This window comes from Pezoporus wallicus, unplaced genomic scaffold (genome assembly GCF_028554395.1).
Source record: "Pezoporus wallicus isolate ANWC-B61680 ecotype Strahan unplaced genomic scaffold, APGP_CSIRO_Pwel_v1 contig_227, whole genome shotgun sequence".
NCBI lineage: Eukaryota > Metazoa > Chordata > Aves > Psittaciformes > Psittacidae > Pezoporus > Pezoporus wallicus.
Window position 1 is genome coordinate 6,145,725 of NW_026635704.1, and position 26,238 is coordinate 6,171,962.

General features: G+C 43.8%; 1 protein-coding gene across 2 annotated transcripts in view; it reads left to right on the top strand.

The window, feature by feature from the left end:
• The first annotated feature begins 11,329 nt into the window (after nt 1–11,329).
• EPB41L3 (erythrocyte membrane protein band 4.1 like 3) overlaps nt 11,330–26,238 on the top strand; it is a 145,540-nt gene continuing 130,631 nt past the window's right edge. The window contains exon 1 of one of the 2 annotated variants that reach the window (XM_057397516.1): nt 11,330–11,425. The gene's annotated coding sequence lies outside the window, so the exon portion shown is untranslated. Of the gene's footprint in view, nt 11,426–17,749; nt 17,771–26,238 lie in introns of those variants that run through there. The other variant, XM_057397512.1, reaches the window with a different exon arrangement.

Below are 26,238 nucleotides of genomic sequence, written 5' to 3' on the forward strand. Positions count from 1 at the left end.
AGATGTTTTACCAAGCATGATGCTAGAGGACTAAAGCTGCATACAATGTTATCAAAAGAATGTAAAACATTTAAAATCAGTTTTGTAAATAACATAAGAATGCTAATTTTTCTCTTATTCTCAAGCTAAAAGGTCATGGCGTAAATGCTAAGCGACAAGTTTGACTGCAAGATTAATTTTGAAGGCACAGTACATCCTCTGAACTCACACAGCCACAGGCTTATCAGAGAAATGGTAACACATAAAACACATGGTTGACCTTCTTTCCAAACTGCTGAGCACACTTTTAAGGCTTTATATTTTACTGCATGGGTGTGAGGCTCTGTTCTCTGCTGGGGCAGATCATGGGGGCCCCACTGAAATCAGTACCATACACCCCTTCACACTACCCACGACCCTAGTGTACATCATGTATGGCATAGTATTGGCAGGCCTACTTGAAAGCAGCTCAGAAAGATTTTTAGCGTCTAAATTTGTTTCTGAAAAACAGACTGATAAAATGAGTCTTAACCACTGCAAGCAAGACAGCCTGCTGGATTACATGTGTAAGGTACAGCATAGTGGGACAAAATGCTATGAATAATTCACAGAAAAAGTTGTGGCTCTCACTAAAATAAAAAAAAATATGGAAATATATATTCATTTTTCTTCTTTAAAGACTTTATATATTCTTTAGTCTTTATACAAGTAACACTTCAAAGTTGGAATACAAGAGAATCTTCCTGCTTTCTTAATATCCCAGGTTACAACCCTGCTGCTTACCAGTTGCCTCACTACCCTGCTCTTACCAGTTGCCTCACTAAAGTGATGACCATAAGTGGTGACTTCCAGTCTCACTCATAAAACACACACTATTTACAGGTAGGGTTTTGCAGTGTGGTTAGATTTTTTTAAGTGAGTCTCCACATTAATGTTGAAGCCAGAAATGATAAGTAAAGCTAATAGCTGTCTTCTGTTAGGCCAAGTTTGAAAAGTGGACAGTCTGTATCCTTTGCTTTCAGATTCACTGTCTTTCCAGCAAATTTGAAAAATTATAGTCTCAGTTTTGAAAAGCTTTTTTCATCCACTCATGTGATTGAGAAAGATGCTGCTGGTGTCAAAGAAGAACTGGACTTAGATGCATCCATTCTGCCACTTCTACAGTTGTGTGCATTTGAGTTTAGTGTGTGGAGTTAATAAATTGTACGAAAGTAGTCAAATATGTCAGCATATTTGTAGTTATTGAGCCTAATTGATGCTATTCTGTATTCCTTGTTACCTATTGTTTACAGAATCTACTTCATTCTTCAGTTCATTTGAAGTCTTTTGGTTTTTTTAAGTAGGGCCTTCATGAATGTTAACAATCTCTTTTTTCCTGTAATAACTAAGAAGCCGATTTGAGGTCCCGTTTTAATCATTAGTTTTGATCCCTTTATTTAAAATTGAAAATTAAATTATAAAAAAAAAAGAAAAAAGATTCCACATTGATACTCTCCCAAGACAAACATTAACTCACTAAGGAATTACTATCATCTGTCAGTCACCAGTGTGAAGGGGATGGACTGATTTTCTGGATTTTTTTTAACAATAAATGTGACACTTGCTTTTGTGAAAAATATTCAGCTGTTAGGAAGATTAACCCTTCCTCTCCAGAAGAATTTGTGGGCTTATCAGGGAGAATAGTATGGTCTGAAAGTACATATAAGTCTATTAAACAATCCTGCTTCAAGCATTTTTTTATTTTTTAAATATCACATGCCCTGCAGATTATTGATCTTAAGCATATGCAATGGTCCTTTTGTAATCAATCCGTGAGCCATGCTGTAAAACCACATACAAGAACGTAAAGGGTAGTAATAGTAACCATCACAGCAAAAGTAAATGTCATAAAGGAATGACATAGTCAAAATAAAAGGGCTGTCAGGAAGCACCTTAATAAATCTTCTGATCCTCTGAATGTTTTCAGCTCACTTGTCATCTTTATTTTCTCCACTATAAAAGCCTAAGCTTTAAAAGAAGAGAGTAAAAAGGCAGCGTGAGCATGCTCTGCTCAATGCTTTCTTAGGCTTGTGGCAGGTCACATGGAAATAAAAGCAGCCTTACCTACAGCTGGACCTGGTTCTCCATGTCCATTCTAGACCATCTATGTCAGCAGATGCAGTGCCTGTCTGGCCAGAGACAGGACTGGCCTGTTCTCTGAGGACCACCCAGCTGAACATGTGGCCGGGAACACAAGTGGGAAAGCGCAGGCTGGGCAGAGTGGGGCAAGCCCCATAAATCACAGTGCCTGCCTTAGCACCAGCTCTGATTGCCAGCCCATCTACGCAAACCATAACAAATGAGTCCCAAAGGCAGCCCTAGCAGTGGACATTTCCAGCAGCAGAGTGCACAAGCCCTCACAACAGGGAGTTTGCCCTGCACAATGCAAGGCTAAAAGCAGGTACTGTCCCTGCAGCTCAGCTCTTTCATGGGAAACCCATCCCAGGACAAGGAGCTGGAGGTCCTGCATCGTGTTTCAAGCACACACTGCTGCATCAGGAATAAAACACAGGTACAGCTGCTACAGCAAAATGCAGTTATAAGTCCCCACATTGTCAAAAAAGAAGTAAAATGAGAGAGAAGTCAAAACAAGGGAATCTGCAACTTGAAAATTATCATAAGATGATTGCAACCTGTAGGCCCATCCCATCTCATCAGGGGTATCTAAATCCTTCTCTCCTCCCCTCTCCCTACTTATTAAGGCTTAAATGCCATCTCCGAGGGCTATGCACAGTTCCCACCTCAGCTCTTGCCACAAGCTTACCTCCTCTTCCACAGATCAGGTGCAAGAGAAAACAAAAGCCATGCTGTGCTTTGGCCATCTGAGTCTTTAGCATTGCAACAGGGTAGCGAGAGGCAGACACCAATAGAGGATATGTAAAATAAATATTCCAAATCAGTATTAATCTGTCTTTAACACTGAGGCACCTGTTCATTCAAAGGATTAAGGCATACATTTCTTTCCTCCTGCATTGTAGACTTTAGTGTGTGTTGTTGACACAGAAATTTGGGCTAAAATTTTCACCTTCAAATAGGAGCTATTTCTGTTGTATCAGTGAAAAGGCCCAGATTACATACAGCTCAGGCTACAGAAGCACAGTTTCCACTGTCAAATTAAAGAAGGTTCAGTCAAACATGACAAAATGCTTTTTCTGTGGGCTTCACAAATATGTTTGTAAGAGAGGATGGCTTTTCAACGAACTGGAAAGGGACGCATTTAAGGCAAATGCAATAAAGCTTTGCTGCTCTGGTACTATATAGCATCCTGAAGGGATTTATCATGTCACTGGGGTAGAAAGCACTGCTTCTCTTGAAGCATTTCCTCAGACAGCCCAAGGAAATCAAGCTGCGACACACATCTGGATAGCTCTGTACTCAAATGGCATTGCATCTAGAGATGAGGAATTGGCAAGAAAAAAGCAGTAGTCCATGCACTATTACTCATTTCCGCAAATTCTCAATTCAGCAAGAACCACGACTAGTCTAAACAACTAAAGTAAGGTAAAACAGGATTTTTTTTTGTCAACAAGTGTGTTTTTTTCATCCCACCGACCATCCAGACAGAAATTCTTACCTGGAGATCCGTCTAAAGGACAGTTAACTAGTATTTTATTATTTGAAAAAAGCTATCACACCATGAATCTTCAAAAAGCAGGGAAGGAAGGGTGAAACACTAGTAGCACAGCATGTTCCACTGTTTCCAATAAACTAACAGGTGTGGAAGATTAATACATTCAGAGAAATCAGAACAGCCTAAAAAATTCATCAAGCTGGATGTATTTAAGCAGCTGAAAGAGTTATTCATACAAATTAGATGTTGCTTTACTGTTTATCCCTAAAGGAATAAAGGTTTCATAACTTTGTGGGAGAAGCTGTATAGCTCTGAGACTGTAATATACATCTTTTGCAGACTGTTTTGTGAGAAGAGTTCTAATTGATAGCAGGATGGGACTCTAAGCCAGCTTTATGGGGCACTGATTTAAGTGCTGTAGGTTGTATGATGTTGCAGTTAGATAAGCTGCTCTTTGCACAGAGTTCTAGGGTCACTTCAAGTCAAAATTGTTTTTATGAGTGGGGTAAAACCTGTTTGTTAAAATACAAATATTTTTTCTGCTCAGACACAGGAGGACCTTACAGTTAGAAGTTGTCTTCTTGTTTGTGAGATATTTTTCCAGCCTTTTCAGAGCTGGAAAGAAAGAAAGTCATTTATTCTTGGCTACCTTTCTGGGGCCACACACGCTCTGCCTGTCCAGCTGTCTGCTTGCTTTGTGCTTCTTTCCACCCACAAGCTAATGCAGAGCTTCAACCAAATCAATGCCCCATTTCCTTTCTTTTTTGCAACCAATTTCCAGTGAAACCCCTCTAGCCACACGGCCGAGTTTCCAACCCAGCCTTCCTATTTTGTGTTGCACCTTGGGCGGTGACTCGTCTTGTTTCAATTACCACTAAACAAATGAGGCTTTAATTTCTCTTTCATTTCCTTTGAAAGAAAGATGATCAGCATGCCCTTCCACTTCAGTGTGGTCTGTGACTGTCCAGACTTCACACTTGCAGGCTGCCACCAGTCCTGTCCAACAACACTATATGCCTCTTGCGCATTCAGGTCAACCAGACCAAGGACAGATGTTTCTCTGGTTTTACTGCATTTTCGGCCTGGACTGAGGAGCCATTGTAGGGCAAAATGGCCAACCTGCCAGGACAGATGTTTCTCTGGTTTTACTGCATTTTCAGCCTGGACTGAGGAGCCATTATAGGGAAAAATGGCCAACCTGCCATCTCCTTCATCTTGACATTGCTTTCTGGTTGGAAATTGTCCAATATGTTTTAATTTGAAACATGGGAGTATATATATTCCATCCCAAACTTCGAACATAAATATTTTCCTTTCAAACTAAATAATATACCTATTTTGCATCACTAATTGAGACATCCATGTGGATTTATTTAATTTTTCACATTAACACAGGCATAAATTTGATGGCAACAGATGAAAAAACATTCTTTATTTTACAAGCATAATATGGTTTTAATATGCTGGTATGTTTTTAATGATGCATAGCACATTTTCTTTCATCAAAGTCAGAAAAAGGAATTTCACTAGAGTATTTTGTTATTTTGTCATTGGGAAGCAAGAACAGTGCTGCTCTGTGGGGTATCTGAATTAGTCACAGAATCACAGAATGGCTGAGGTTGGAAGGGACCTCTAGAGGTCACATTGTCCAACCCCCCTGCTCAAGCAGGGCCACCTACAGCAGGTTGCCCAGGGCCATGTCCAGATGGCTTTTAAATATCTCCAAGGAGGGAGACACCACAGACTCTCTGGGAAACCTGTGCCAGTGTTTGAGTGCTACCACTGTAAAAAGTAGGGGGGTTTGCATTCAGATGAAATTTCTTGTGTTTTAGTTTGTGTCCATTGCCTCTTGTCCTGGCATTGGGCACCACTCAAAAGAGCCTGCTTCCCTCATTTTTGTTCCCTCCCATCAGGTACTGCTACACTTGCTAAGATCCCCCCTGAGACTTCTCCAGGCTGAAGAGACCCAGCTCTCTCAGCCTCTCCTCATACCTCAGAGGCTCAGGTTCCTCAGTGATCTTCATTAGCTGGACTCACATCAGTAAGTCCATCTCTCTCCTATATTGCAGAGGACAGGAGCCTAGAACTGGACCCAGCACTCCAGCTGTGTCCTCACCAGGTCTGAGCAGAGGTGAAGGACCACCTCCCTCAGCCTCCTGGCAACACGCCTCCTAATGCAGCCCAGGATACGGCTGACCTCTGCGGCAAGGGCACATAGCTGGCTTCTGGTCAGCTGCTTTTAGATCAGGACCTCCAGGTCTTTCTCTGCAGAGCTGACTTCCAGCTGATGAGCCCCCAGCTGTACTGGTGCCTGGGCTTGTTCCTCTCCAGTTGCAGGTCTTTGCATTTCTTTTTATTGTACTTCATGAGGTTCCTGCCAGCCCATGTCTCCAGCCTGTTTGAGGTCCCTCTGGATCGTAGCACAACCTCCTTGTGTATCCACCACTCCTCCCAGTTTTGTCTCATCAGCAAACTTGCTGAGGATACACTCTGCCCTGTCATCCAGATTATTAATGAAGATGTTAAACAGGACTGAACTCAACCTTACGCCCTTGGGTACACCTCTAGTAGCTTGCCCCCAGCTGGACTTTGTGCCTTTGATTACAATCCTCTGGACAGTTCACTTAAAATATCAAATAATATATGTCTTGCTATTCTCTTTAAGGGTCAAGCCTTGAAAGCTGCAAAAGCAGCATTTCATATGCTGAAATGCTAATTCACACAATTTATTTGAAGTCTTTTCTGTACAATTTGATAGATACATACTATAGATTGTTGTTCTGAAATTCTTCAGAATTATTCACTAACTAAGGAGACAATAAATAAGGAAAGCTCAAGTGACAAAGCACGGCTCTGTCATTTGCAATTTCTTAACAAAAAATGCCATTTTCTTAACAACAGTGAAAAATTGCTCTTGTGACATGGGGAAAGAATGATGCTAAAGTAAATTCCTTTCCCTGAATGAAAATATGGTGTAGGACGAACTTAAAATATTAGACAGCATGATGTGGACACATAATCACAGGCATAGCTAGCAATAAGTGACCAGTTAGATTGCCTGGTCAAGTCCCCTGCCAACACTAAACTGAATTTTGCATGCTTTTTGTATTGTTTTAAGCAGCCTGGGTACTTTCAGTAAATGTGATAAGCATAATTCTGCAGTGTCTCAGAAGTCTGGAGCGAGAGAGAGAGATAGAAGCATCATGTCAAACTACTCAGTGTTGATACTGCAGGTTAGTCTCATTTCAGCTTTCAGAGAAAAAAACTGTCAAGCTTTAAAGGAGGCCTCACTGCACAAAGAAATTAACAGTAAAGTGCACATTGATTCCAATAAATCTGTTTCAGTCCTGAAACTGTATATTTGGCGGGGCAGGGATGCTGCCTCTTTCTGTAGTCTTTTAAACATCATGTGTGCCGATGATAGCATAAAAATAAAGCTGTGGACAGCTCTAATATCAGATAATACTGGTCTCTGATTTGAAAGCAATCCTCAGGGATTGGCAAATTATAACAAACACTGCCCTGGTCCTTCTAACAAACCCCATCAATTTAAAATGACCAGGCATGGGCAAAGCAGTGTATGGTTTCATTTACTGGAAATGGAACATTTAAACAAGTGCTCTTGGATTTTGCTGTAAGCAGGTAAGTTGTCAGACTAGAAAACTTTTCAGGAACTAATCTGCACAGCAAGGGAAGGAGGACCCATGCTATGGTGAAAGATATGTGGGATGCCCTTGGGGGGCAAGGGATGTCAGGATCTGGCATTGCCTGCTGATTGGCCAGCAATGGAAGGGCCACAGGGACCATTCAGAAAGGTCTTTCTGTAAAGAAAATGCTGTCTTCATAGTATATTACTATAGTATTTATTTCTCCATATATGTGAACTCAGATTTAGTTGTAAATCCACACCTCTGTCTCAGAAGCTTGAGAAGGGCTGGACACCTCCTTTGGAGTTTGGAGAGTGGTGACCGCCAGGCATTCCTCTCCCACCACCTGGTCTCCCAGAAGCATGTTAATAAGCAGCGGCAGACAAACCATTATTAATTAGGTTCATTTAAAGTAAAAAAACTCAACACTGCCATGCAAATAATACAGAGAGCCCATAAAAGTTTGGATATATGAGGCCAGCCCACACTAGGAAGTACTGATATGTGTAGAAATAATGATGCTCTCTGGTGTAAATGGCTCTTTAAAGTGATGCTGTAAATACTTCCCCTTGTTCATCACCCCATGCTCACAGGCTCTTCATTCTCCCCTGCCGGCCCTCCTCGGGCTTCCACATTCACATCATGGTCAGAGACGGATGTCCTCTCTGTCGCAAGGTTTCAACTTTATATCACCTATTACTGCACATTGTCATGCCAGGTTGCCATAAATCAGATTAACATTCTTCGAATGCAGCCTCGGCAATACATCCTTAGCAGGGAAATTTCAGATAGGGTGCTTAGGATGGTAATTCTAGTAAGGAGAGAATCCTATACAACGTGCTGAAAGCATTAACTGCAATATAAGCAAAAAAAATGCCTCTGAGCTGTTACAGCCTATTAAGTAAATACGTAATGAATGTATGTAAGCCTCCTCCTGGAACATGACTTCGGAAATATGAGCAGAAAGTACCGGAGGAGGGTCAGTGTGATTTATTTGTGTTTTACCTGCCCCAGAACACTCTCATTTCCTGATGAACACAATGACTTGGCACAACTTGAAGCCCAGCAAGTCAGATTTCTCTCGGCAGACATCCTGATCACTCTGATGGACATTTTAGGAACTTGCCATTAGTTCCTTTAATGAATGCCTCCCTGACAGGGTCTGGCAAGGCCTTTTCCCACATCAGCGGAACAAAATACGCTTCAGCCATTTTGTCCAATAAAGCGAGGATGGGGGATTGCTTCCAAAATGCCTAGAGCCAGTTTCCCTGAAGCCCCAGATACCTGCTCCAATCCACGGCAAAGCACCAGCTTCCCCTGGGAGCCTTCCCACCCCTAGCACCCATTTTATGGCACTTTTTCTACATATGTGGATTCTTCCAGTGCCCCTCTCAACCTTAATAGAGATAAAAAACCCTTATAACATGGGATGATGCACCATCAGTCCTTTCCATGGTAGCCAGTGAAAATCTATGTGGCATAACCGAAGTCACTTTCCTGCTCACAGATTCACTTCTTGCCTTGTAGCCCTGCTCCAGCTGGGAAGCCTGGCCTTGCCATCCCCAGCTGGAGCTGTTGTGACAGCATCCCCACTGTGACAACACCACTGACTCTCAGCCGGTGTATGCCTGCTGATGCCTTGCCCAGGGCCAGGTCCCAGCTCCCTCACCTCATCCTGTGTATTCTGCCATAGACCTGGGACTTTATTTTCTATGAACACTTTGCCAAATAGCAGAAAAATCAAGTGAGGCTATTTAACTAAGTTTTGCCTCTGGCTCTTTGAGCCCATCACCTCTTGCATATCAATTTGCAAAGCTGTAAAAGTCAGTAGCTGTACACAGCTCCGTCGATAAATAAAAATATAATGATAAAAAAAAGCAGGCGGCCAGGAAATCTGCTTGCCACACAACTCCCTTGGAAGGCAGGATGTTCTCGCTGAGCTGACCTCAGCTTAACTTATCACAGAAAATTATCATGCGTGCTGAACTAAACCTTCCTAGTTGGAACTTTAACCTTTGCCACTGGTGGCTGGCACCCTGCACCCTCCTTACAAGGAGACCCTCGCTACAGGTATCCTTTGACCTCTTCAGACGACGTGTGGTGGAATTCAGCAATAATTTTCACCACGGGCAAACTCCAGGCGAGGATGGAAGCCAGCACTGCTGGACAAGCTCCAAGGGATGCTGCAGCCCTTCCTACCGCAGCGTTTGTGAGGGATCCCGCTTGCCCCTGCTGCTCAGCTCTGGGGAAGGAGATGGCTTTCCCCACCACCGGGAACAGGGCTTTGCTGGATGGTAAGTACTGTGCAGGCGGCAGGCTTGCTAAATATGGTGATGCTGGCTGCCTCCCACAGGGGATAAGTCAGCCTCGTGGTGACTTAGAGACCTCAGCAAGGTCAGCTATAATCTTGGCGTTAATGACTTAAGACATGACACCCAAAGCAGAGAACATGCTTTCTGCCTCCTAGTAGGACATCTCATGACCACTTTGCTCACTACAAGTCAGTCCTGAGCAGTTCTAGGTCTGCCTCAGTGTACTTTGCTCCAGGGAATTTCTCACTTCTGTGGGGGCAGGGAAGGAAGCTGAGGGTTTCCCATCACATGACAGCTGTGTTCCCAGAGGTGCCACCTCACTTCTCCTGAGATTCAGGGTGATCCCAAATCCAATGGGAGATTACCACTATGTGGGAAGTCTTTCCACGCTTCCACCAGTGCAGCTGTACTTTGATTTTTGTCCCACACCTCCTATACACTGTCCTCCTCTGTGTCTAGAGCACATTCGCCTGAAAGCTACCTATAATTCAAGCAAAAAAGGCAGAAAATTGCTGTGGGTTGCTGAGGGAAAGAGACTGAATGGACGAGGTGCTGGGGTGTTCTGGCACGCATTATTGCTCGGGAGGTCCAGTCTGCTCACCTGGCCCTGTTCTTCAGTTGTCTCAAGGAAGTTTGTGTTTCCCCTGGATCCGTGGTGGAGCACTCACCCTGCTACACACTCCTGGGATCCTGCTGCCTCCCCAGGGCGTTAAGGACCGTGTTCAGCTAGGTTGGACGGGGCGGCAGCCCCTGCACCCGAGCCTCTCGGAGCGGCTGTGCCAACAGGCTCTTCACATGCCTAATGATGGCACCAAGTAACGTCACGGATTTTATTAGTTTGAGCCGAAGGGGGAAAACTCGGGGCTCGGGTGGAAAGGGGGGGCAGGAGCTGCTGATCCCCTGCACAGCTCCTCACCTGCTCCCGGGAGTGCGGCACCGAAGTCCTTCGCCGCCCAGGAGGGCGCTTCGAGCAGGCGGGGCGGAGCGGCTGCGGCGTCGCCAATAGGGAGGTGGAGGGGGGCGGTCCGATCCGTGCGGTGCCGAGGCGAGCTGAGCCGTGCCGGTTGCTGGAGTCTGCCGGGAGCTGCAGGTGGGAGCCCGGCTCCGCGTAAGTTCTGCGGGCCGCGGCTGTCCGCGTCAGCCTTCTCCGCGGAGAGCGGGAGGAGGCGCTTACCGCGGCGGCGGCGGAGGAGAGCGCGTCCCGAGGCAAGCTCAGGTGAGGAGCTGCCTGTCCTCGCTCCCCGGGCCGCCCTTGCACTGCCAGCCCTGGTGCCGCCGCGCAGCCCGGCCAGTCGGTTCGCGATGCACAGCGGGACCGCCGAGCTGTCCTTGGCTTGAGGTCGGCGGGGAGGGCCGAGGGGCCCTCGCGGGGCGCCGTGCTGCTGAGCTCTGCTCCGCGCCTCGGCGCAAGGAGGCGGCCGGGGGCGCAGGTCCGCGCTGCGGGGTCGCCGCTACCCCTTTTTATTTCTCCCCCTTCCGCGTATTTGCCTTTGGCTGTTTGTGATACTCCCCCACCTTCACGTTTTCGCTGCCCCCCGTGGGTCGTTTCGGGGTGCCCTCGATCAGGGCTTGCTCCCCCACAGTCCCCCCAGCGGCGGAGCGGAGTTGCCGCCCGCGGTGCGGTGAGGAGTGCGCGGGGCCGCGAGGCGCGGAGTGCCTCAGGCGGGTACTGCTCTTGCGGGAGCCTGTCCCTCAGCCGCCCTTCCCGCCTCTTTCCCTTCCACGGCATCGTCCGCGGAAGATCCGCCCAGGTGCGGGGGCTGGGACGCAGCAGCAAAGTTGTGAGCTTGGCGCGGTGCAGCTGCGGAACGGGGCGGGCAGAGAGCGGGGGGATCCGCGCTGCGCAGGGTGGAGCGCGGCCGGGGAAACGTCCGATGGTAAGCCCGTTCGGTGCTGATGGGGTGCCGGAGCCCGTTTTTGGGGTGGTTTAGTGTAGGCTTGGGGTCAGCCCTGAGGAAGCCGCAAGGTTTTGCGGGCGGTCGGTGGGGTCAGCACGTCTGCAGAGTTAAAATGTGTAATAGTGGGGTGTTTGTGAGGTGTGCCGCACGCATACTCACACGTTCAGATGTTCAAAAAACGCTAAAACTATTCAGCCGGCACAGTTTACATTTCGGCAGTAACGTAACGGCAGTTCATTAGAAAAGTGATACTAGCAGGAAAATCAGAAGTCGCAGTAGCGGAGCCCCGGCGACAGCGGAGCGGACAGCGCACGGTGACCCGCAGCTCCGCGCTCCGCCGGCGAGAGGGGGCTGCGGGGCGCTCGGGAGCGTGTGGGGCTGCGGGGGGCTGGGAGCGCAGGGTGCAATGCAGAACTGGAAGCACCGAAACTCTGCATTTTGTGCACAGTTCAGTGCTGGGTGGCCATTTTCCTAATTTTTCCTGACGGGCTGTTGGACACCCCTCTCCCCCTCCCCCCCAGATGCTCGTGTGGGACTTGAACCCCCCCTCACCCTCTTCCTAGGGCTGTTTCATTGCCAAGTACTCGCATTTTTGGATCCCAGTTTGGTGATCCTTCATCAAGCATTAAACCTCATTAAGATGTGGCTAACCGTTTGTGAGAAGGATTTCCTCCCCTCCCCCCCCTTCCCTGCTTCAGTCCCTCTGCACTTCATATGCGTGTTCCCCTGTTCTTTCCAGGGAAGTATTTAGCCCCTGGTATGATGGCTGAAATGGTGACACGCAATTTAATGTGCTGCCAGATGCTCACCTTCTTCTGGAGTTTGGGTTAGGCTCAAGCAGTATTAAAAGCTTGCTAAGAGGATACTGTTATATGGTTTCCTCCATTTTTGGGCTGTATTAGAAGCATCTAAAAATACCGGATCATCATTCCTCACAATGTGACTACCACACTTTCAAAGAAACATTCTTGGATGTATTCTTTATATATCCACCCCACACCCTTTTTAACCTTGAAAACTGTTAGTCCTGGTACCTAATAAAGAGCTACTCTGATATCCTTGTTCTTGCAACTTGGAGGCATTGCTGTTGATTCTGAATTGAGCAGTTTTTAACATCAATTTCTCATCGTTATGAAGGGTCAGGTATTTTAACAAAACTTCCTGAAGAGATCCCCCCTAATGTTCCTAGAAATCCCCCAGCCTTTGCCAGCTGCCATAAACACATGCAGTTAATGTAAATTTGTTGAGAAAAATGACCTTTTCTTTGGCCTTTAAAACAAAAAATTAATTTTAATTGGGAGCTAGCAGGAAAGCAGACTATCGGTTTCTCAGTACTACTCCTGCCCTTCCTGCAGCAGCATTTCTCTCAGCATATGAAGTTTCTTTCAGAGGTAAATGTTACAGAAGTCCCTCGCTCAAATATTGGTTGCACATTACTGCCCAGAACTAGCTTAGGAAGGCACTTTACTATCTCGCGCAACCTTATCTGCTGTTCTACAACTTAGTAACAAACCCACTGGAACATGAAATGACCTTGGAAAGGCATCTTTCAATCTGACATGAGGCATTCTCTTACAGGGAGCAGCGCTGCTCCGTGCAGAGCTGATGCTTTCAAATGGATGCTTCTGAACTGACTTTTTAAAGAGGGGAGGCACATGGGTGGAATATTGAATTTGAAGGGAAAATGTTTCTTTTAAAAACAAACCCACTCAGCTGAAGTTGAAGCACCACTCAGCTGAAGAAGAGGTGTATTAAGAGCGTACGTACAATAGTGACACTTAAGTCATGGGTGAAAACAAGTCTTTAATTTTAATCAAAGGAAAACAGCATTTCCTCTGCCAGTTCTGATTTGCTCTTTCATGAGATCTTCAAAAGCCAAAATTATTAGTGGGACTAATTGAAAACTAGTTGGGTGTGCTAAATGGGGAAAAGAAGTGATGAAGTCTGAAGCAAGCTTTACATTTACTTGTATTGTTCCTGACATCATAATGTAACACTTCTATGTTGAAAATATCCCAGAACCCTTCCAGCCCCCCAAATGCTCCTCCTCTGGAAAGGCTGCAAAAGCACTTGAGATTTGGCAGCTGTTGAGGGAATTAATGGAGATGGTGCCTGCCCGGTAAGCTTAATGGGATTTTGGCCCAGATACTGGACTTGATGCTTCAGGTCTTGCAAATGGGTGGTAGATGCTTTCATGACCATGATGGTTTTACCTTTCTGGAGATGGTGCCTCTTGTAGAGCTGTGCCTGCTCGCAGGCTCCCACAGTGCTCCAGCCTCGGGAGCTTGTGCTACGAGTGCCACCTGCTGGGTGATAGAAAAATATAAATTTTATATAAATTAGATACGTATATGTGTGTTATCTCTCTGTGTGTACATGCGTAAACTACGTTTATGTACACTTTTATTTACATATGGGTGTATGGGTTTTTCACAGAGTTGCTCTTAGATGAACCTAGGAAACTTTGCCAAGACCTGAAGTTTCTCACCTTCTGAGGACTGACCATAGTTTGTATTTTGTGAAACTCAAATAGCGCTTGGGCTTTGTATTGCAAGAATGGAGGGGAGATTTTGATTCTGCTCGTGTTTAATGCTGCCTTTGCTTTACTGAAAGCAGCTGGGAGTTTTCAGTTGTGTAGCTCATTGCTCGTGATGTGGTAAGCTTGAAGCAGTTGTCTGAATGGTCAGCAAGCTGTGGAAGTGGGGCTGTAGACCTGACATGGAGACTGAACAAACCAAACCCAGCTTTGTTATGCATCACTTAAATGTGAAACCTCCACAGCACTGCTGATTTCATCATTTGTCATGTCAACTATCTTATTTCCATAAAGTTTTTTTTTGATACGAAATAGCACTTCTCATTTAGATTAGCTGAAGATGCACAGAATTTGTAGGATGTTGCTGGATGGTCTTTTCATTTTAAAGAACATTTTTTCATGTTCACACTTGAATAACGTTCACATAGAGGAGTAAAATATTAAAGTCTGCTTCTATACTAGAATTTCCACTGGTAGGTGATGCCATAAATCCAAATCTGACATCATCCCCAGCAATGGCTTTCCAATTTCCATTAGTTTCTTTCTTGGCCCCCTGGAGCATTGCCTGAGATGCTGTTTAAATACCAGTTTGATTCAGCTAGATCCAGAGTGAAATCAGATGCAGCTTCAAGGCATGTAGTTGTTCTGTATTGTACCAATGGTACTGGGGAAAGATGCATAGCCCTGGTTTTTGTTTTATTTGTTAAACAGCTAACCTCCTTAAGGCTTTCTTGTTTGTTTATTTCATGGTGCAATGGTGCCAGATGAGTCTTTTACCCTGCCTGTGTATTAGGAATGGGTCCAAGCTGAGCATAAAAGTTTTGAGGAAACTTTCAGAAGCTTTCAGCTGGAAAACCTATATTGATGTACTTCTGTGATAAATGGATGAAATGCTTCATGTGGTTTTGAAAGTGAATTCCACCACTTGAAAGCTATATGCTGGAGAGTGTGTAACAGTCAGGAACAAGTTGATGATGCAGAAAGCAAGTAGTGTAATTGTAGAGTTCATCTTAAAGTGCAATTCTAGAAAAAAAAGCACCTGGCATAACAAGAGGGATTACAAGAGAGGGTTTTGAGATGGGGACCCACAGTAATAGTGTGTAACTAAAGTTCACTGTCCCCTAAAACATTCACAGTTAATTTGATGCTTGAAAAATTGTGATTTCAGTGCCTGGTGAAGAAGCAATTGACCCTAAAATTACTGCCTGATGCTGAACCAACGTTTTTGGTTTCCTAACCGGTGTCATGCAAAAATAGCATGCAAGGAACTATTTTAGGGGGAATGCAAAATGTCTCTATGGTCTTGCTCTAATGCATTTCTCCTCACTGTGAGCCAAGCAACTGGCATGTAAGGTAGGCAGTGGATGCTGTTGCAGTACTCAAGGCAGTTTACATCACACCCATTCATACATCCATCCTGTCATGGCATATTGTCACTTCCCCCCTCTCCGAGCTGCCCATGGGAAGCTGTCCCTTGTAACTTGTCAAACTTAAGCAACCACCTTTTGTTCTCACTCAGAAATGCATGTGCAGTATTGTCAGTGGAGATGCTGCAGTACTATCCCTCTCTCCCATCCTCTCCACATCCTAAATAAACTAGTTCAGTAGATTTCCTGCTCAAATTCTACAGATTTTGAGTCATCCACGCTATTTTTTTTTTGTTCCTTCCTCCTCTTTTTGCACACCACATTTCCCTTGTTCCCACCTACTCAACATATGCTTTCCTGTGACTTCTTGACCTCTTATCTCCTGGTAAGTTCATTAATGTTTGTCTTGCTGCATGCCACCATCAAAATCTGACTTTCCTTAATTTGAAGTCCTGTGTTTAGTCAGGTCACTCAGTGGCCATTACAGTCCTTGGGAGTATCCTGGAGTCATCTCTGCTCCAGTAAAAGCGTCCTCCAAGTAATCACAAATTCCCTTGCAGGGGAAAAAGGTAGGTAATATCTTCGGCAGTCACACTGACAGTGATGATATATGGTCACATCTCTGGAGAAGGACTGTGGTTCACAAGACTGACAAGAGAAATCAGAAATGAAGGCAAATCCTTTGTAATCTCTTTTCCCTTTCCCCTCTAATATTCTTCACATGAAGGCGTTGGAAAGGCTCCTTCTGTAAAAGCACTCCTACAAAAACAGTGACACAAAAAAAAGTTGCTCCCTAGCAAAGTGGTAAATACATGAGCAATCATCATCCTTCTTCTGCAGTCTTTGTGCTGTCTTATTAATGGGCCGTGGAGGCAGAGGAGATATTTCATCAGCCGTAATCCACAGGGGGGCTGCAAATTAGTTGACTGTGCCAGTTATGTTTTCCTCTTTGACACCAACAGATAAATTTGCCTTTGTAAGGCATGGTTTCTACAGGGATCAGAAAAAAAACACACCAGGGTCTGTGCAGATAGCTCACTGGCTTCTTACACTGCCTTGGGATTTCTGGAGGGCAAAATGCTGTTCTGGCCCCAGGTCCCTTTGCTGGGACCCAGCAGAAGATCACTGGGTTGTGAGGATATCTGTATTCCTGCAAACAGTCGAAGAATACGGATGGTCAAAACCTATGAAATGGGGAAGATACTCCAGTCTGTTGCAGGAGACTTTGCAGTGACTTTTGGCTTCTTGGCATCTCATTAGCCTTGGTGCTGTTTGCATTGACAATCAATCTGATAATCATACAGCTACTGAGAGAAGATGGCTGGTTTTCTTCACTGCCACCTCCCCTCCACCACAGGCTTCAGTGTTCTCTTCATCTGGTGTCTTTGTACTCATGGCTTTGTGCTCTTAACTTGCAAATGCAATCGGTTTCTCTGGTCAAAAGAAGAGCGTGCTTTCACTGTTGTTACACATGCATGTGCAATTTGTTTAGGCTAACCCATAGTAATTGCCATTTTGTACAAATCTCTTTAAAGCATTCCCTCTCCAAAGGAATAATAATAAAAAAGCAAAATACCAAATGCTGAACTGGCTGAATGTTTTGGAGTGGTTGTCAAAAGAAATCAATGCTGAGCCTGAGAAAGCTGTAAAACTTGTTCTTGGGCTTTTTATTGGTAGGAGAGGTGACACTTACTGGGTTTGGTCACCCAGGCACTGTTCAAGGTCCAAGTAAAAAATATTTGTTATTTCACCTTGGGTATTCTTGACTGTTTGCAGATGTGTAACTGTGCATAGATACTCTGGTGTGGGGTAGGCCTCGGGCCCCCTTAATTGCAAAGAATAAATTATCAATGCTCCATCCTCGACTGTGGATTCTGAAAAGGAGCAGTTGCTGTGGCCTGCGATGGTTTTTGACTTGCTTCCTTGACAAATGTTACATTTCCTCATCAAGGATTTAGAAATGTCAGCAATGCGAGCAAATAATACACCTTTTCTGGGCGTGATGTTGTTCACCTGTTACTGCTAATGGGGAGGGGTTACTGTGAAAATTTGCCTTTTTCTTTTGTAAATATATTTTTCTCCCCTCACAGGGCCTTTCTTATGAAAGCCAACCTTGACAATTCATTATCAGAGTGTAATTATTATTCTTTTATCAATGCGACATTGCTATTATGTTAATTTTCTTTTAGAGTAAGTTAAGGGTGTGGGTGTGTGTTCAGTCCCTTTAATGAGTTATCTGAAACTATTCTGTAACAGACTTTATAGAAAGCAATAGTGTTGTCTTATTAATTGAATCTGAAGAGTTTTGTTTTTGTTCTCTCCTTTTCTGCTTTGTTTTCCTGTTGATTGCTATGAACATGCTACAATCGTGGACTTCACAAACTGGACAACTGGCTGCCGCCTGGAATATGGATGACACTGGTGAGTCTGCAAAATGAATTTCACTTACTTATGCTACTTTGGAGAAAGAGGAGTGGTGTTTATTGGCAGTTGGGCTGGATGAAAGCTAATTCTGTGATGTTTGTCTTGTAGAAGCAAAAGGCAAAGCTTACTGAATTTCAGCTTTTTTTTGGTGTTTTTTTTTCTTAGCCTGTTTTATTGTTGGTAAAGGTGAAGGAATTAACACACCGTGGATTAATTTGAAATAGTGTCATTTTATGAGATTGAGTGTAATAATTTTAAAATTACTTTTCTGTAAGACACACTGTGAAGCAATGGCTTGGAACATTTTAATTTTTCTTTTCTGGCTTATTCAGTTGCTTCTGCAAATAGTTCAGACAGAAAATGATTAATTCGTTGGATGGCTTTTCTGAAAAGTGCTGTGCAGTTCTTACTGTTCCTATACCTGTGTTGCCTGTGGTGTGAACTTTAAGAGATGATGTGTTGATAGTGTGTTTGCATTAAATATTGTACCAAAGTTTTCCATGAAAAAGATTAACATCCCAAGTAGTCTCAGGTGAGATCTCTCTTTTTTTAGTTTAAAAAAAAAAAGGCACAGTGCCTTCTCAGGGTCATACTCTTTACTCGCATGCAGATGGCTGACCTCAGAGTACCAATCTGGGGATACGTGCTGTTGCTCGTTGGGGATGAGGCTCTGGCACTTTGGACTTTCTGTGAAAGGTGCAGAGAAAGCATTTGCTGCAAATGTTATCAGCCCATAGATTTGCTCCAGAAGCATGGTTGGAGGTGGCAGTATTCGCCCAGCGTTGCTGTAGGAGTAAAGCTCTATCTGAGCACTGACTGGAGGTGGTTGGCAGCTTAGCAGCCTTGGGATTTATCTCTGAGCTATTTAGACCTAGCAGGAGTGACTTGTTACTACTAATAGGCTCAATTAAGGAAAACAACTTGCTTCGCCTCTCACCTGCGAGGTGACAACCTCATATATGCACAGCCTTAAATTCTGAGGGAGAACACAAGTATGACGTGGGCATGGTGTTGGCTGCCTACCCTGTCCCAGGGAGATGCAAATGTTCCCCAGTGTGGTGGTGGCGGCCCCATCCTGGGTAAGGCGTGGGGCTGGGTGCTGGCTACTGTCTGACAGATTGCCACTGGGTTTAGCTGGTGCACACCCTGTTGGGGTGTGTGTGTGGCGCACCACCTCTCTACCTTTCTTCCTTTTCATTCTCTTCCATGTGCAGTCTGTGGCACCTGTGTCACCTGTCTTTTGTACCAGTGCAAGAGCCTGAGACTGAAACATGGGTCTTAAAGGTTTCTTCTCAGGCACAGCTTTGGAGAAATCTGAGATAAAAGCTGATATTTTGCTTTTGAGCATTTCCGAAGTATTGCTGTGTAATCCTTTTTATTGATCCGTAGCTTATTCCGGAAAGCCCTTGTCTCAAGGCAATATACAGAGTCCTGGAGGATAATGGCACTAATCACATTTCACATGACCTTTCAGGCAGGATGAACATCTGTTGCACTGCTGCACTTTTCTCCTCTCTTAGTTCTGGTTACATATCTTTTATTCCTCAGTGTGGCTTAGGAGTGCAGTTAAGAACCCTTCCGCATGACTGGTACATGGCAATTTGGTAACTGAGTAGCAGTAAGGTCTGTAAGTGGACTGCTGCTTCAGATTGATGTGCTTTGATGTGCTAAGAAGCCTTGATCAGCCTGAGAGAGTAATAGCTCCTGTGCCCAGGAACAAAAGTAATGTGTGTTTACTGTGATGGACAGACTACCCGAACCTCTCTGAGTCTGAAGATGAGCAGAGTGCATTCCTTATGGCTCTTCTTCAGCATGTATCTTTCTTTTTTAGCCTATTTTGTAATGTATATGAATAATTGGATCTTATGTTACACCTATTTAAAGATATGCCACTTCAGTATCTGGAAATGCAGTAATATGAGTGTTGAAGGGCTGCCATCACCATGGCACATCAGGGGAAGTTTGATGTGATCGCATGGATGAGCATTTCCACCCAAGTTTTATTCTTAGATTTATTTTTCACTTTCCCTCCGATTTGGTTATATTTTAATTTTTTGGCAAATGCAGTTAGCAAAGTTAAAATCTGAAACAGTAATCTAAATCAAAGTGCAAAGTGTACTTTGCATAAACAGATAAATATCAGAGCTAAAAGTGTAAGGAATGATATTTCATTTCCTTTCACTAGAAGAGTAGATTTGATGTCACCCCAACTCTTCCCAGCAGTATGTGGCGGAAGGCCAGGAAACAGTGGGCAGCAGTTGAAAGGAGTGGGGTTCACACTGGTTGCAGGGAGAAGTATTTTCACCATGAGAATGGCTGGCCAGGCAGGGGCACAGTTTGCCAGGGAGGCTATGCAGTCCCCATCCTTGGGATTTTCAAGACCTGACTGGATAAAGCCCTGAGCAACCTAGTTTGATCTCACAACTGACTCTGCTATGGCCATTCCCATCCTTCAAAAATTATGTGAGAGTGCGAATAAGAGGCAGATTAAAACCTGCGGTTGATTGGACTGAGCAGGAGTCTGCTCCCCAGTGTGAAGTAGGTGGTTTCGGGTGGTGATGTGAAGCCAAACATCTACTACTGAGAAGAGAGAAGTGGTCAAATACTGAGGCAGCCTTGCAGGAAGAAGTAGGCAGCTTGTAAAGAGGAACACGTACGGGTCAGAGATGTTCACAGAGATTTTGGAGGAGCAAATGACTGCTTATGGTTTAGACAACCCCCCAAGTAATCCTTTGTGTTTTCAGGAAGGTGGCCTGCAACATCAGAGTTAGTCTGGCAAACACTTGAAAACAAACATAAAATATAAAAAATGTGCTATTAATAGGATATGGCTTATAAACATGCAAGTGACTGTAAGTGTTTAACCCAATCCCAGTTTTTCTGTTGAATTTCTGATTTTGTTGTCTTGATTTTTGTTCTTCCCAGGAGGGAGTTTAATTTACAGGTTGATTTTTCTTCCTTCCTTCCTTTCCTTTGCAATACATGTGAATATGGAAAGCAACAGTTAGTAACTCCAAGTGGGATTTCAAAGGCTTTCTCTTTTTTTTTGCACTTTTTACCATTATCCCGTCTGCTTCCACTCACATAGCAAGTGAACTGTCATTCTTGCTTGTTGTGCCCCAGCTGTGATGGGATATGGTCAGTGGGTGAGATCCCAGCAAGGTCACAGTGTCTCATCCCTTCCATATTTAAAAGCTGAAAGCCATCAGGATTATTGCTGTGGGAAACTAAAAGCTTTAGATTTTAACCTTAACTTTACCTAGACTGTAATCATGCTGCTCTATGTGCCTGCACAGTGACTATCTTTAGAATTATGGACAAAGTCACAATAGTACATGAATATTTTTCCTCCAGTCTCAAATACTACACTGGGTAATAAGCCTTTTATTTTAACTTTGTATATGTATGCAAAGACTTTGTATTTCTTCTCCTCTGCTTTTTCCCCATAGCTGTTTATTTTCAGTTGTTGCATGGATAATAGTGCTGATGAACAAGTATTTAGTCTGACACATAAAAAGCATAGCTGTAAAGAAAATGAAGCAGAGAAAATTACAGTGGCAAAGGTTCCTAAATTATAGTTGTACAGCAAGATTGTGATAAGGAAGTAGTTAAACATTACTATTTAGTCAAACCTGCAACTGTGGCTGGTACTTCAATTGTCTCCTCCTTTTGCTGACACTTAATTTGTGCAGTTGGTGAGATACTCTCCTGCTAATGAAGTCCCTGTTTTGTTGAACCAGAAGCTTGTGAAAGTGAATGGGCGTGTTCCCCCAGATGGTTTTAGGTCAAGTGCCAAACAAAGGGTAATTGTTTTCAGATTTGCTTTTAAAATGAATGTTAGGTGCTTGCTACAACCAGTGTTAAAAAAAAAAAAAATCAACAAAACCAAAACACAAATCCATCTATCTAAGAGCAGATACATGTTCCATTCAGGTATATTGGAAAACATACATAATGGAACAGGACTGAGCCGCAGTATTCATCAACAGAAGTATTAATGTTTGAGTTAACTGTATGCTTGCTCCAGCTGGAAAGCCTGTTGCTTTTACAACAGCAGCATGTTTGCTCACAAGCCTCGGGTCTGACAAATAGCCTGGGCAGGTGTGAGCATCGCCCTGTGCATCCTCCTCAGTTGAGCTGGGCATTCACTTGTCAACATGATGGTGAGTAGAAGCCATGATCTCCTAGCAGCGTATCTCACTTTTTAAGACCCTTGCTTGGTTTCAAAGCGTCACAGCAGCAAGACCCTGAAGACCAGCTTTCATCCACAGGGATGTGGGACCATGAAAATGTGCTATGTAGATGTTTCACAGAAATAAGAAGCAAGTAGGGTCCTTTAGAGAGAACTTGTACTTTTCACAGACGCTTTTTTTCCTTCTGAAAATTGCATTAGGATCCAAGTTGGTGGCTAGTAATTCCTTCTCTCCTCTAATCTCTCCTCCAAGATGATTCAGAAAATGTCCTACGGTAAGCTGGGTTACTGTGGTTAATTTTGTTTGAGAAGGATGAAACACTGTGAGCAAAAGGTAGTCTTTTGTGGTAAAGCTAACTGCCTTCATGCTAATCTTAACCTTGATGAAGCTATTACCATAGGTTTGTTAGGAAGAGAGTTAGGTGAAGGCAGTGGCCCAGGCTGAGCAAAGGTTAAAGCAATCAGTGATACCTCGGCTGTCAGCAGAATTGCATTGCTGGGAATCACATATCAGGCTTTGCACAACTTTATTGTCTATCTGCTTGGCTTTTAGCTGTTCCTGTGAACATGTCCTTCAGCAAGCAAAGGAAAGGCCAAGGGTTGTCTGCCTGTGATTTCTGCTTACCCTTTGATTGTGAAGTCAGCCCAGAGCATGGCTGAAACACGGCAGAAGCAGCAATTGTTTGTGGTGGAGCTGTAGATAAACGTATTTATCCAGTAACCGTGAGGCTGTTAAAGTTGGATCTTGGCAACTTGGCTCTCTTTTTATTTCTTTTTCCTTCTCACCAGAATAGTTGTACTGTGGTTTGGTGCTGTTGCATCCTATTTTTAACACCAGAGCTCACTTATCTCTAGTTAAACATGTGGTATGTTTCATTTGAGAGAGCTGGCATTTTATCAAACATCACAGATGAGCTTTTTTGTTAGAACTGATTCAGACCAACTGAAAACGGATCCTTCCTATTTAAAATCAATTTATTCTTACCAAATTCTCATATAGTTGAATCAGTAGAGTTTATTGTCAAAATCAAGAGGGATCAGACTCAGTCGTAGTCCTCTCAAACCAGCATTTTGTTTGTTATAGGGTACTTAAAAATCCATATGTGCCTGGTTTATCCAAGCATTGCAGGTCTTCTACATGAAGTTTATGTATGTGTAGAGGAATATAAATTCTTGTGCAGTTACTCAGTATTAAAGCCTGTCTCTTTATGCAGAGATCTAATTGCTGGCCAGTATATGTTTCTGAAGTAACGACAGTCACTGCAGCTGTGGAGTTCTGTCATGTTTATGCATGACCAGATATTGCAATAGGCTGGTAAGAATTTGCTGCAAGAACTTTCATTTTTCCAGTCTTGGGAAGTGGGCTCCATCTAGTGTTTAAATTAAAGATCAGAAACTCCAGTTCCTTCTTTGAATGCCCTTGCAGTGTGGATAAAGGACATAGTGGAGAAATTGAGATAGGCATCACTTCCGCTGATGATTATCTGGAATGAGACATTTCTCGATACAGTCAGTATGTGAATGGCAGCTGAAACACTGCTTATATCTTGCAGTGCACTTGAAGCTATAATAATCCTTCTATGAAATGGCATATAGTTAAACAGAAATTCAACCAGAATGGCAATAATGTGATTCTGGACTATATTGTGGTTAGCTCCTGTATATATTCTCACATTATTTGATGTGGCATGTTGAAAAGCAGCATTTTTGTCTATAAAGTCAGAATCAGAGATCTAATTGTGAAGTTCTGAAGTAATGAATTTTGAAATGTGTACTGGATGTTAATATCCAGTCAACAGAATACTTTTCAGGTATGTAATGCTTATCTAAAGAAGCATGTGGGGTTCTGTCCTTTATTTTTACTGTTTTCTTAGTATTTCAGTTTTTATAATATGTAGGCCTCTGTTAAAGGCTGTGTAAATTATTTACTTTTTTATTAAAAGTGATATCATGTTTTGAACTAATATAAACCAAAATAGAAAAGTATTTTATAGCTATTGTCTCATGGCACCAGTGTCCTGATGATAAACAATGTTGTAAAACAAGCAAGAAACATGAAGAACAGTTGTTCATCTGTTCAAGGTGATGATCATTCATACAAGCAACTTCTTTTTCTTTTTCTTTTTTTTTTCTTTTTTTTTTTTTTTTAACTGGCTCAGACTGAGAAAGTTGAAATACTTCAGACTGAACACAGATTTGCCTTCTCCACTGACCTTAAAGTCCAAACTGGAGAAGCAGGGAAGTTGCAGACCTTTGCTGCAGCTTGAAGGCATGGTCGGGTTGTGTAATATGCCCCTGTGGTCAGAGATCTGTGTAGCTGCCTGCCCCTTACAAAGGTGGAGGAGATCCTTGACACCAATCCCAAGACAGCTCTTGGCTTGTTTTCCACTGGGCGCCAGAGTAATGTAGAGCAGGGGCTGGGATCCAGGCCTGTGTCATTGGCAAAGAGCCCATTGTTGTTTCATCTGTCAAGTATTTGGGGTTGGGCTTTCCAGTTGACACTTGCAAGCTGAGTGTGGACAAAGTTAATGGGAAACATCTGGTGCTGGGTGGGAGCAGTGAGATGGTTACCTCGCTTGCATGAAATTGGGAACCATTGTGGCAGGGTGCTGGGGGGCCCAGAAGACTGCAGCATGGGGGGAAAGAATTGGGAGTGGTGGCCATGGGAAGTGGAATGTGGGTGTTGAAACCGCCCTGGGCATGGGGCAGCACTGCTGAGCTCCAGGCATCGGTTTTGTTTTGAGATCCTGGTGTACTTGGCAACCTCTAAACTTCCAGCCCCATACAGACGTAAACTTGGTCTCTCAACCCTACAGAGATAGTAATGTTGGGGTGAACCTGCTGGACTGCCTGGACAATTTTTTTTTTGTTATTAAATACTGTCTTCTGCAGAAAAAAAAAAATCCCAAACATTTATTTAACAGTTGAATTTTTTGGAAAAAAAAATAACACATTGTTAAATCTAATTTACTTTTCCATGTTACTTAATTTCACATTTCTCCTAGAGTGGACAATGAGTGCAGACATAAGTTTGTGTCACTTGAGGTCTCTGAGTCTTACAGTGATCCAGTAGATCACTAGATACCTTGTGTTGTTTGGGGTTGGTTTGTTTTTTATTTCAATTACCTATTTAGAAGCAGTGGTTACATGGCAATTTCTGAACAAAACATGGAAATACCTGTTTTCCTTAAATCCTGGAAAAAAGCCATTTCCCTCCTTAAACAAAATTTGGTCCAAATAAAAAAATGCCCCTGTTCCTTTAAAACCTGGTTGTAAAATTAAAGATTAAAAGAAAGCAAGGCAGTATCTTTCTTTTTGTAGTGCTGGATGATACGGAGTTGTCAACTCAAATGCTGCACCACGCACAAGCCGGTTTGCATGGTAACCAACACTGTACTTATAGCTGAGGCTAAAATTGACCACAAAGGCTTTGCAGGCAGTTTTTATTGTCATCCACCAGCTAACAGAGCACCTCACTCAAATTCTGTCTTCGAATCTGTGAGAGGTGGACTTTGAACCCATGCTTGCCATGTGCAACACTACTGGTGATCACAGTGGTGGTGGTTTGTTTTGGTGCTGGGGGGAAGGAGGGTCCTCAGAGAGTTTTCCACATCCCCCAACATGGCCCCATGGCAAAGCTGCATCAGAACCTCCCAGTCAGGTCCCAAGTCACCTGTGGTGAAGCTCAACAAAGGAGAGAGAAACCTCAGAAAGGCAAACTCTTTACTGTGAAGGTAGTGAGGCACTGGCACAGGCTGCCCAGAGAAGCTGTGGCTGCCCCAACCCTGGCAATGTTCAAGGCCAGGTGGGATGGGGCTTTTAGCAACTTGGTTTATTGGAAGGTGTTGTGCCCATGGTGGAGATGTTGGAACAAGATGATGTTTAAGGTACCTTCCAACTAAAACCATTCTGTCATTCTGTGATGCTGAACTGCAGGCAGGGAGGTGGCAGCACCAGGGGAAGCTCATAAATAATGGGTGCCTCTGAGTCCACAATGTCCCTCTGCTGGGTGTAGAGGAGCCCAGAATGACAAAGCAAATGCCAGATAGTCCCTCTGTACTTCAGAATGGCAAAGTTGAGAATAATCTGGAGGAAAGATGCTTTGCTGTACCTAGGAGAGCTGTTGCAGAGTTTATAGCAGCAATTAAGGAAAGCGAAGTCTTGAGAACATGAGGTTACAAAGGTGCTTCTGGCACATGAAAATCATGTCTCAAGCTTTCTGATCACTTCTGTCACCCTGTTAGAGGAGGAAAGTGATAGAATTGAGACAGGG